Below are 8,748 nucleotides of genomic sequence, written 5' to 3' on the forward strand. Positions count from 1 at the left end.
TTTAAGATGGACTGGTTGGATCTCCTTACAGTCCATGGGACTCTCAAGAGTCTTCTCCAACACCACAGTTCAAAAGCATCAATTCTTTGGTGCTCAGCTTTCTTTATAGTCCAGCTCTCACCTCCATACATGACCACTGGAGAAACCGTAGCCTTGACTACGTGAAACTTTGTCTGCAAAGTGATGTCTCTGCTTTTTAACATGCCGTCTAGGTTGTCATGCTTTCCTTCCAAGGAGGAAGCATCTCCCAATTTCATGGCTGCGGTCACCGTCCACAGTGATTTTGGTGGTTAGGAAAACGCAAATGAGGACCGCAGGGCGATGCCACCTCGTGCCCCCTGAAAGGCTAACGTGGAACAGGCCGGCCACGGCAGGCGTGGGCCAGGGCTCCGAGCAGCGGACGCGGGGCGGGCGGCGCTGTGGGAAGCCTGGCGGTTTCCTAAGGAGTTCAATGCACGCCTGCCCTAAAGACCCAGCTGCTCTGCTCCTAGGTTCCCGCACACGCCGTCCCACGAAGATGGTGCATGGGTGCTCCCAGCAGCTCCTGTGACCAGCAGACCAAGTGCCCCTCCTGGGCCGCTGGGAGGATTGATTCTGCCGGTGGCTGCTGTTACCTGGGAGGCTGCCCAGGCAGTGCTAGTGGGGAAGAGCCTGCCTGCCAGTGCAGGAGACGTAAGAGGCGTGAGTTGGATCCCCGGGTTGGGGAGATCCCCTGGAGGAGGAAGCAGCAACCCACCCCAGTACTCCTTCCGGCCTGGAGAATCCCGTGCGCAGAGGAGCCTGGCGGGCTGTGGTCCGTGGGGTCGCGGAGGGTCGGCACGACCGAGCGCACACTGTCACTTGGGCCTGCACCTGGGAAGCCCCGGATCGTCACAGCTCATTGTGCTGTCCTCATCGCGTCCGACTGAGTCAGATGCAGGTGGGGAAACTGAGGCCTGGAGAGGGGCGGGGTGATTACTGGGATCAGCCAGCGGTCAACGCCAACGCCAGAGCCAGCAGCCAGGCCTCTTACTGCGGCCAGCGGACGCCCGGCTCCTCTTCTGCCTCCTTCTTGGCGGGGCCGCGGGGCCTCCATCTCACAGACACGGGAGTGTCTCCAAGCTTCCTCTCGGCTGGAGGGAAGCAGCCCGGCCTGCGCAGACCGGGCAAGTACCCATCCCCGAACCGCCCAGCTAATAAGCTCCCCATTAAGCCCTAACAAGCCCCACCCGCCCCCCTTGCCAGTCTGGGCTAAATTAATCCAGAAAGAGCCTCCTCTGATGTGAGGCCGGCTCTTCCGGGCAGCCTTGACAGAGGCAGAGGAGAGTGAAGCGGACGGAGGCAGAGCTGTGAGCGTCTGCTTTGAAAGTCAGTCTTCAGTTCCCGAGTGAGGACAGGAGGGAGGAGGCAGCCGGCCTCACCGCATCCCCGAGCCGCTGGGTCTGGGGTGAGGGTGGGACGCGGGGCCAAGCCGGGTGCTGGGTGCAGCTTGCAGCCCCCGAGCCCCGCCCAGCTCCCAGCCTGAGCATTCTGTCCTCGGGTCACGGAGCGCCCCGGACTCTGGGCTGAAGCGCAGTCATTTCTTCTATTTGGTCAGGGCCCCGTGCAGGCTGCACGCTGGGCTCTGCTGCCTGAGGCGCTGGGAGGGCAGCACCCACCCCGGGAGGAAGGGATCTCGTTCTAGAAGGTGCCCTCGCGGGGGCGGTCTGCGGGCAGGACGGGGTGTCTGTGTCCCCAGGATGGAGCCGGGGGCCGTCGCGTCGCTGTTTGTGACCGGCATCACTCCGTCCGGCTGCCCGTGGGGGCTGTCCAGACGCCACCCCTCAGCAGGGGAGCCGAGGGTCCGCCAGGGTCGTGGGATGGGAAGGGAGGAGGTGACCATTCTCAGAGCTGCAGCCGTGCAGCCCCCACACGCTGCAGACAGAACGGACCCCGACTCACCCCGCCCAGAGCCCCCAGGACGCCAGCTCTGCCCGAAGTCCTGCCCGTGGCCTCTGAGGGCAAATCAGTTTGAGAACCCAGCTTCAGCTCTCCACGCCTGCGGAGGCCAGGGGCTTGCTGACCTGAAGGGCCTGAGGGCGGGGGCCCAGCAGCCAGGGGGCCCCAGCCTGGCCTGGAGGGGAGCTCTGCTCACCTGATGGAGGAGAGCCTTTCCCTCTAAGGTCTGACTGCCCTTCCTGTTAAAGGCCCTCTGCCGCCCCCTTCACCTGGTCCGCAAGCCGGGGGGCCTGGGCTGGGCGATGCCGGGAAGCAGAACAACGTGCCCGAGCACTTGTGCTCCAGGTTCCGAGTCACGCGTGTCGCTGTGGCGTCCCCACACCTGCCCTGGGGCCTCCCCAGAACATCAGGGCACCCAGGACCCGGCTTCTCCCCGAGGCTCAGCGTGTTGGTGGGGACCCCAGACTCCCCCCCGGGGGATAAGAGGGGCCCAGGGTCCCTCGGCCGAGCCCCTCCGCGCCAGGCCGCCGTGGGCCCGTCAAAGTCTCCAAGTTAACAAGTTCAGGCCTGATTATTAACTAGATTCACAAAGCTGATGAAAAAAATCGGGATATAAATAAATATTCCTGGAGATATTCCACCCCCTGCAGGCATGAACTTTGAATAATTGGAGAGAATTATGCTGAGGACTAATCAGAACTTTTTTTTTTCTTTTGCTAATTACCTCTGGGTTTCATCAGTGTCAGAGTCTAATCAACTCCAGACATCTTAATCGACCCTCGGGAAACGTTAGGGAAGGGAGGCTTGGTGTCACAGGGAGGGGGAAGGGGCTCTGGGCGTGCAGGGTTCCTGGCTGCAGAGCTGCCTGGCCAGGGTGCGGTTGGTTGGGGTGGGAGTGCCGCCTCTGGGCTGCGTTTCTCAGTCAGGTGGACGGGGCCCATTGTGGGGGCTGCCCCGGGGGGCATCCAGTCTTGGGGGTTGGTGGCCGGGTCGTGGTGAGGCCTGGGGGCAGCTCAGGATTCTGGCCATCCCAGCTGGAAAGAAGCTTTGCTCCTATCAACCCTGCACAGGAAGACCGTTTGCATATGTTGAAAAATTGCTCCAGCGCCTGGGAGCAGAGGCCCCGGCCTCCAGGGGCCGATGGCCTGATCATGGTTTTCGCCCTGAACCCAGGGGCTCCGTGGCTGTGACAGCCGGGCCTGCGTGGCCGCTCAGCCCCTGAGGGGACCCCCACCCCCATCCTCTCCGCCCCCTGAGGGGACGCCCACCCCATCCTCTCAGCACCCTGAGGGGACACCCACCCCATCCTCTCAGCCCCCTGAGGGGACGCCCACCCCATCCTCTCAGCCCCCTGAGGGGACGCCCACCCCATCCTGTCACCCCCCTGAGGGGACGCCCACCCCATCCTCTCAGCACCCTGAGGGGACACCCACCCCATCCTCTCAGCCCCCTGAGGGGACGCCCACCCCATCCTGTCACCCCCCTGAGGGGATGCCCACCCCATCCTCTCAGCCTGAGGGGACGCCCACCCCCATCCTCTCAGCCTGAGGGGACGCCCACCCCATCCTCTCAGCCCCCTGAGGGGACGCCCACCCCCATCCTCTCAGCCTGAGGGGACGCCCACCCCATCCTCTCAGCCTGAGGGGACGCCCACCCCCATCCTGTCACCCCCCTGAGGGGATGCCCACCACATCCTCTCAGCCTGAGGGGACGCCCACCCCATCCTCTCAGCCTGAGGGGACGCCCACCCCATCCTCTCAGCCTGAGGGGACGCCCACCCCCATCCTCTCAGCCCCCTGAGGGGACGCCCACCCCATCCTCTCAGCCTGAGGGGACACCCACCCCATCCTCTCCGCCCCCTGAGGGGACGCCCACCCCATCCTCTCAGCCTGAGGGGACGCCCACCCCCATCCTCTCAGCCTGAGGGGACGCCCACCCCATCCTCTCAGCCCCCTGAGGGGACGCCCACCCCCATCCTCTCAGCCTGAGGGGACGCCCACCCCATCCTCTCAGCCTGAGGGGACGCCCACCCCCATCCTCTCAGCCCCCTGAGGGGACGCCCACCCCATCCTGTCACCCCCCTGAGGGGATGCCCACCCCATCCTCTCAGCCTGAGGGGACGCCCACCCCATCCTCTCAGCCTGAGGGGACGCCCACCCCATCCTCTCAGCCCCCTGAGGGGACGCCCACCCCATCCTCTCAGCCTGAGGGGACGCCCACCCCATCCTCTCAGCCCCCTGAGGGGACGCCCAACCCATCCTCTCAGCCTGAGGGGACGCCCACCCCCATCCTCTCAGCCTGAGGGGACGCCCACCCCCATCCTCTCAGCCCCCTGAGGGGACGCCCACCCCCATCCTCTCAGCCTGAGGGGACGCCCAGCCCCATCCTCTCAGCCTGAGGGGACGCCCACCCCATCCTCTCAGCCCCCTGAGGGGACGCCCACCCCATCCTCTCAGCCCCCTGAGGGGACGCCCACCCCATCCTCTCAGCCCCCTGAGGGGACGCCCACCCCATCCTCTCAGCCTGAGGGGACGCCCACCCCATCCTCTCAGCCCCCTGAGGGGACGCCCACCCCATCCTCTCAGCCTGAGGGGACGCCCACCCCCATCCTCTCAGCCTGAGGGGACGCCCACCCCATCCTCTCAGCCCCCTGAGGGGACGCCCACCCCCATCCTCTCAGCCTGAGGGGATGCCCACCCCATCCTCTCAGCCTGAGGGGACGCCCACCCCCATCCTGTCACCCCCCTGAGGGGATGCCCACCACATCCTCTCAGCCTGAGGGGACGCCCACCCCATCCTCTCAGCCTGAGGGGACGCCCACCCCATCCTCTCAGCCTGAGGGGACGCCCACCCCCATCCTCTCAGCCCCCTGAGGGGACGCCCACCCCATCCTCTCAGCCTGAGGGGACACCCACCCCATCCTCTCCGCCCCCTGAGGGGACGCCCACCCCATCCTCTCAGCCTGAGGGGACGCCCACCCCCATCCTCTCAGCCTGAGGGGACGCCCACCCCATCCTCTCAGCCCCCTGAGGGGACGCCCACCCCCATCCTCTCAGCCTGAGGGGACGCCCACCCCATCCTCTCAGCCTGAGGGGACGCCCACCCCCATCCTCTCAGCCCCCTGAGGGGACGCCCACCCCATCCTGTCACCCCCCTGAGGGGATGCCCACCCCATCCTCTCAGCCTGAGGGGACGCCCACCCCATCCTCTCAGCCTGAGGGGACGCCCACCCCATCCTCTCAGCCCCCTGAGGGGACGCCCACCCCATCCTCTCAGCCTGAGGGGACGCCCACCCCATCCTCTCAGCCCCCTGAGGGGACGCCCAACCCATCCTCTCAGCCTGAGGGGACGCCCACCCCCATCCTCTCAGCCTGAGGGGACGCCCACCCCCATCCTCTCAGCCCCCTGAGGGGACGCCCACCCCCATCCTCTCAGCCTGAGGGGACGCCCAGCCCCATCCTCTCAGCCTGAGGGGACGCCCACCCCATCCTCTCAGCCCCCTGAGGGGACGCCCACCCCATCCTCTCAGCCCCCTGAGGGGACGCCCACCCCATCCTCTCAGCCCCCTGAGGGGACGCCCACCCCATCCTCTCAGCCTGAGGGGACGCCCACCCCATCCTCTCAGCCCCCTGAGGGGACGCCCACCCCATCCTCTCAGCCTGAGGGGACGCCCACCCCCATCCTGTCACCCCTCTGAGGGGACGCCCACCCCATCCTCTCAGCCCCCTGAGGGGACGCTCACCCCCATCCTCTCAGCCTGAGGGGACGCCCACCCCATCCTCTCAGCCCCCGAGCAGGTCGCCCACCCCATCCTCTCAGCCCCGTGAGGGGACGCCCACCCCATCCTCTCAGCCTGAGGGGACGCCCACCCCATCCTCTCAGCCTGAGGGGACGCCCACCCCCATCCTCTCAGCCCCCTGAGGGGACGCCCACCCCATCCTCTCAGCCTGAGGGGACACCCACCCCATCCTCTCAGCCCCCTGAGGGGACGCCCACCCCATCCTCTCAGCCCCCTGAGGGGACGCCCACCCCATCCTCTCAGCCTGAGGGGACGCCCACCCCATCCTCTCAGCCCCCGAGCAGGTCGCCCACCCCATCCTCTCAGCCCCCTGAGGGGACGCCCACCCCATCCTCTCAGCCTGAGGGGACGCCCACCCCATCCTCTCAGCCTGAGGGGACGCCCACCCCCATCCTCTCAGCCCCCTGAGGGGACGCCCACCCCATCCTCTCAGCCTGAGGGGACACCCACCCCATCCTCTCAGCCCCCTGAGGGGACGCCCACCCCATCCTCTCAGCCCCCTGAGGGGACGCCCACCCCATCCTCTCAGCCTGAGGGGACGCCCACCCCATCCTCTCAGCCCCCTGAGGGGACGCCCACCCCATCCTCTCAGCCCCCTGAGGGGACGCCCACCCCATCCTCTCAGCCTGAGGGGACGCCCACCCCATCCTCTCAGCCCCCTGAGGGGACGCCCACCCCATCCTCTCAGCCCCCTGAGGGGACGCCCACCCCATCCTCTCAGCCTGAGGGGACGCCCACCCCCATCCTGTCACCCCTCTGAGGGGACGCCCACCCCATCCTCTCAGCCCCCTGAGGGGACGCTCACCCCATCCTCTCAGCCTGAGGGGACGCCCACCCCATCTTCTCAGCCCCCGAGCAGGTCGCCCACTCCCCTGGCCTCTCTCTGTCACTGAGGCTGCTTCTGCCCCTTTCCTCCTCACATCCTTGCTCCCCAGTCCCAGGAGCCTTTAACCAGTTTCAGAGGCAAATCTCATCCACATGGAAAGTCGCCTCAATGTGGGGATCTTCTCCAGGTTCCTGCCTGGAGCGTCCCGTGGACCGAGGAGGCTTGCGGGCTACAGTCCAGGGGGTCACACAGAGTCAGGCACGACTGAGTGGCTGAGCAGGTGCAGCATGTCCTCTGGAAACCAGAGCCCCCGGGCCCCCCAGGCAGCACGCCCCGCTTCCCGCTCCCTCCCTTGCATGGCCCCTGGAGTCGCATCAGGTCGGGTCCTCAGGCCTGCGCTGCCGCAGGGAGCCGGCTGGATGGACCCCTCGCCTGTCCCTGCAGCCAACAGCCCGCAGACCCCACAGGCCAGCGCGGGGACAGCCCCTCGGAGCTGGGTCCTAGGAGATGCCCACCACGTGAGTCCCCGACCCCGCAAGGGCCCTGGACTGGGGTCCTGCACCCCCAGCAGGGGGCCCTCGTAGACCCAGGAGGACTGAGGCGGGATGTCTGTCGGCCCCTCTCCTCTCCCGGAGCCCGCGAGGGTCACGGCTCCCCCAGCAGGCAGGTCCTGGCTGTGGTGATGGGTGGACAGTCTGTCCTGTTCTCACAGCCCCAGAGCAGCCAGCTTTGCCCGCATTTCCTGGAGGTGCCCTGGGCTGTGGCTCCAGGGAAGCTCACCCCTCACCCGGTGCCGGCCTGGACCCGGGCCCGGATCCCGATCATCCCTCTGGCAGTGACGGGGGTGCTGAGGGTGGGAGCCAGCCCAGGAGCATCACAGCTGGGGCCACTCCCTCCCCTGCAGGGCCGGGGGCATGGCCTCTCTCCGCTCTGACATGGGGGCTCCTTTTCCTCCTGAACGTTCCTAAATGGGGGCTGGGGTCTGGGGCCCAGGGCTTTGCAGGGAAAGTGCCCCGGGGGCCTGGGCCTTGCAGAAGGGGACGCAGGGAGGATGCACTCAGCGGTGTCCCCAGGAGGCCCCGGGCCGGGGGACAGCGGTGCCCAGGGGGCACCAGGAGGGCGGGGGTCCTGGGGGCAGGGTCTGAGGGGGGTCCTCAGTCTCTGGCTCACTCCCTGCTTCTCCAGGCCTGGCCTTCTCCTCCCGTCTTCCCGTCTCTCCCCACCTACTTTCCAGGGCTCTCAGTGTGCAGGTGGCCCAGGGCCCCTGTGGCTGGCTGGGCTGGCCCCCCACTGCCTGTCCCTCCTGATGCCGCCTGACCAGCTACCCCTGCAGCTCCTCCCCACCCCCGTCAGGGAGGCAGTGGTCCGACCGCTGCCTCCCTCTCCCGGGGTCCTGAGGATTAGACACGCACAGACACCCCTGAGTCTGCGCCCTGGCCACCCCGTCCCTTCTGCCTCCCTGCCTCCTCAGCCAGACCTTGCCAGTTGATTGTTTCCTTTTCTGGCTTCCTTTTTTAAAAATATTTATTTATCTGGCTGCGCCAGGTCTTAGCTGACCTTCCTGGCGTCACGCGGGGCCTTTCGTTGCCGCGTCTGACCTCTTGGCGCGACGCTCGGGCTCTGGAGCACACGGCAGTTGCAGCCGCTGAGAACTTAGTTGCTTTGTGGCAGGTGAGATCTTACTTCCCCGACCAGGATCGAACCTGCATCGCCTGCATTGCAACGTGGGTTCTTAACCACCACACCTCCAGGGAAGTTCCTACACGGGATCTTTGATCTCTGTCGGCATCTTCGGTTGTGACGTGCGAGCTCTTCACGTGGGCCTGTGGGCTCTAGTTCCCTGATCCGGGATCAAATCTGGGCCCCTGTTTTGGGAGCAAAGAGTCTTAGCCTCTGGTCCACGAGGGAAGTCGTGCAAGGTGATTATTTCTGATTCCTGTCAAAGACAAGGGTAGGTGACCACTGGTCTGAGAGATTCTGGGTTCCTTTCTTGTCTTTAGACAGGTCAGGGGTTGGCACCCCTGTGACATAGGAGGGGGCCCCAAGGAGAGCCGCCTGGTGGATGGGGCACAAGGCGCTCCCGCGCTAGTCATGGACAAACAGGGGATCCTGCCCAGGGCCCGCACTACGCACAGCCCACCCTCCATGTCCAGGAGGGACTTGTGTGCTGGGGAACTTTTCCGGGGGAAGTGGTTGACTCAGGATT

This window comes from Budorcas taxicolor, chromosome 2, assembly GCF_023091745.1.
Source record: "Budorcas taxicolor isolate Tak-1 chromosome 2, Takin1.1, whole genome shotgun sequence".
Lineage (NCBI taxonomy): Eukaryota > Metazoa > Chordata > Mammalia > Artiodactyla > Bovidae > Budorcas > Budorcas taxicolor.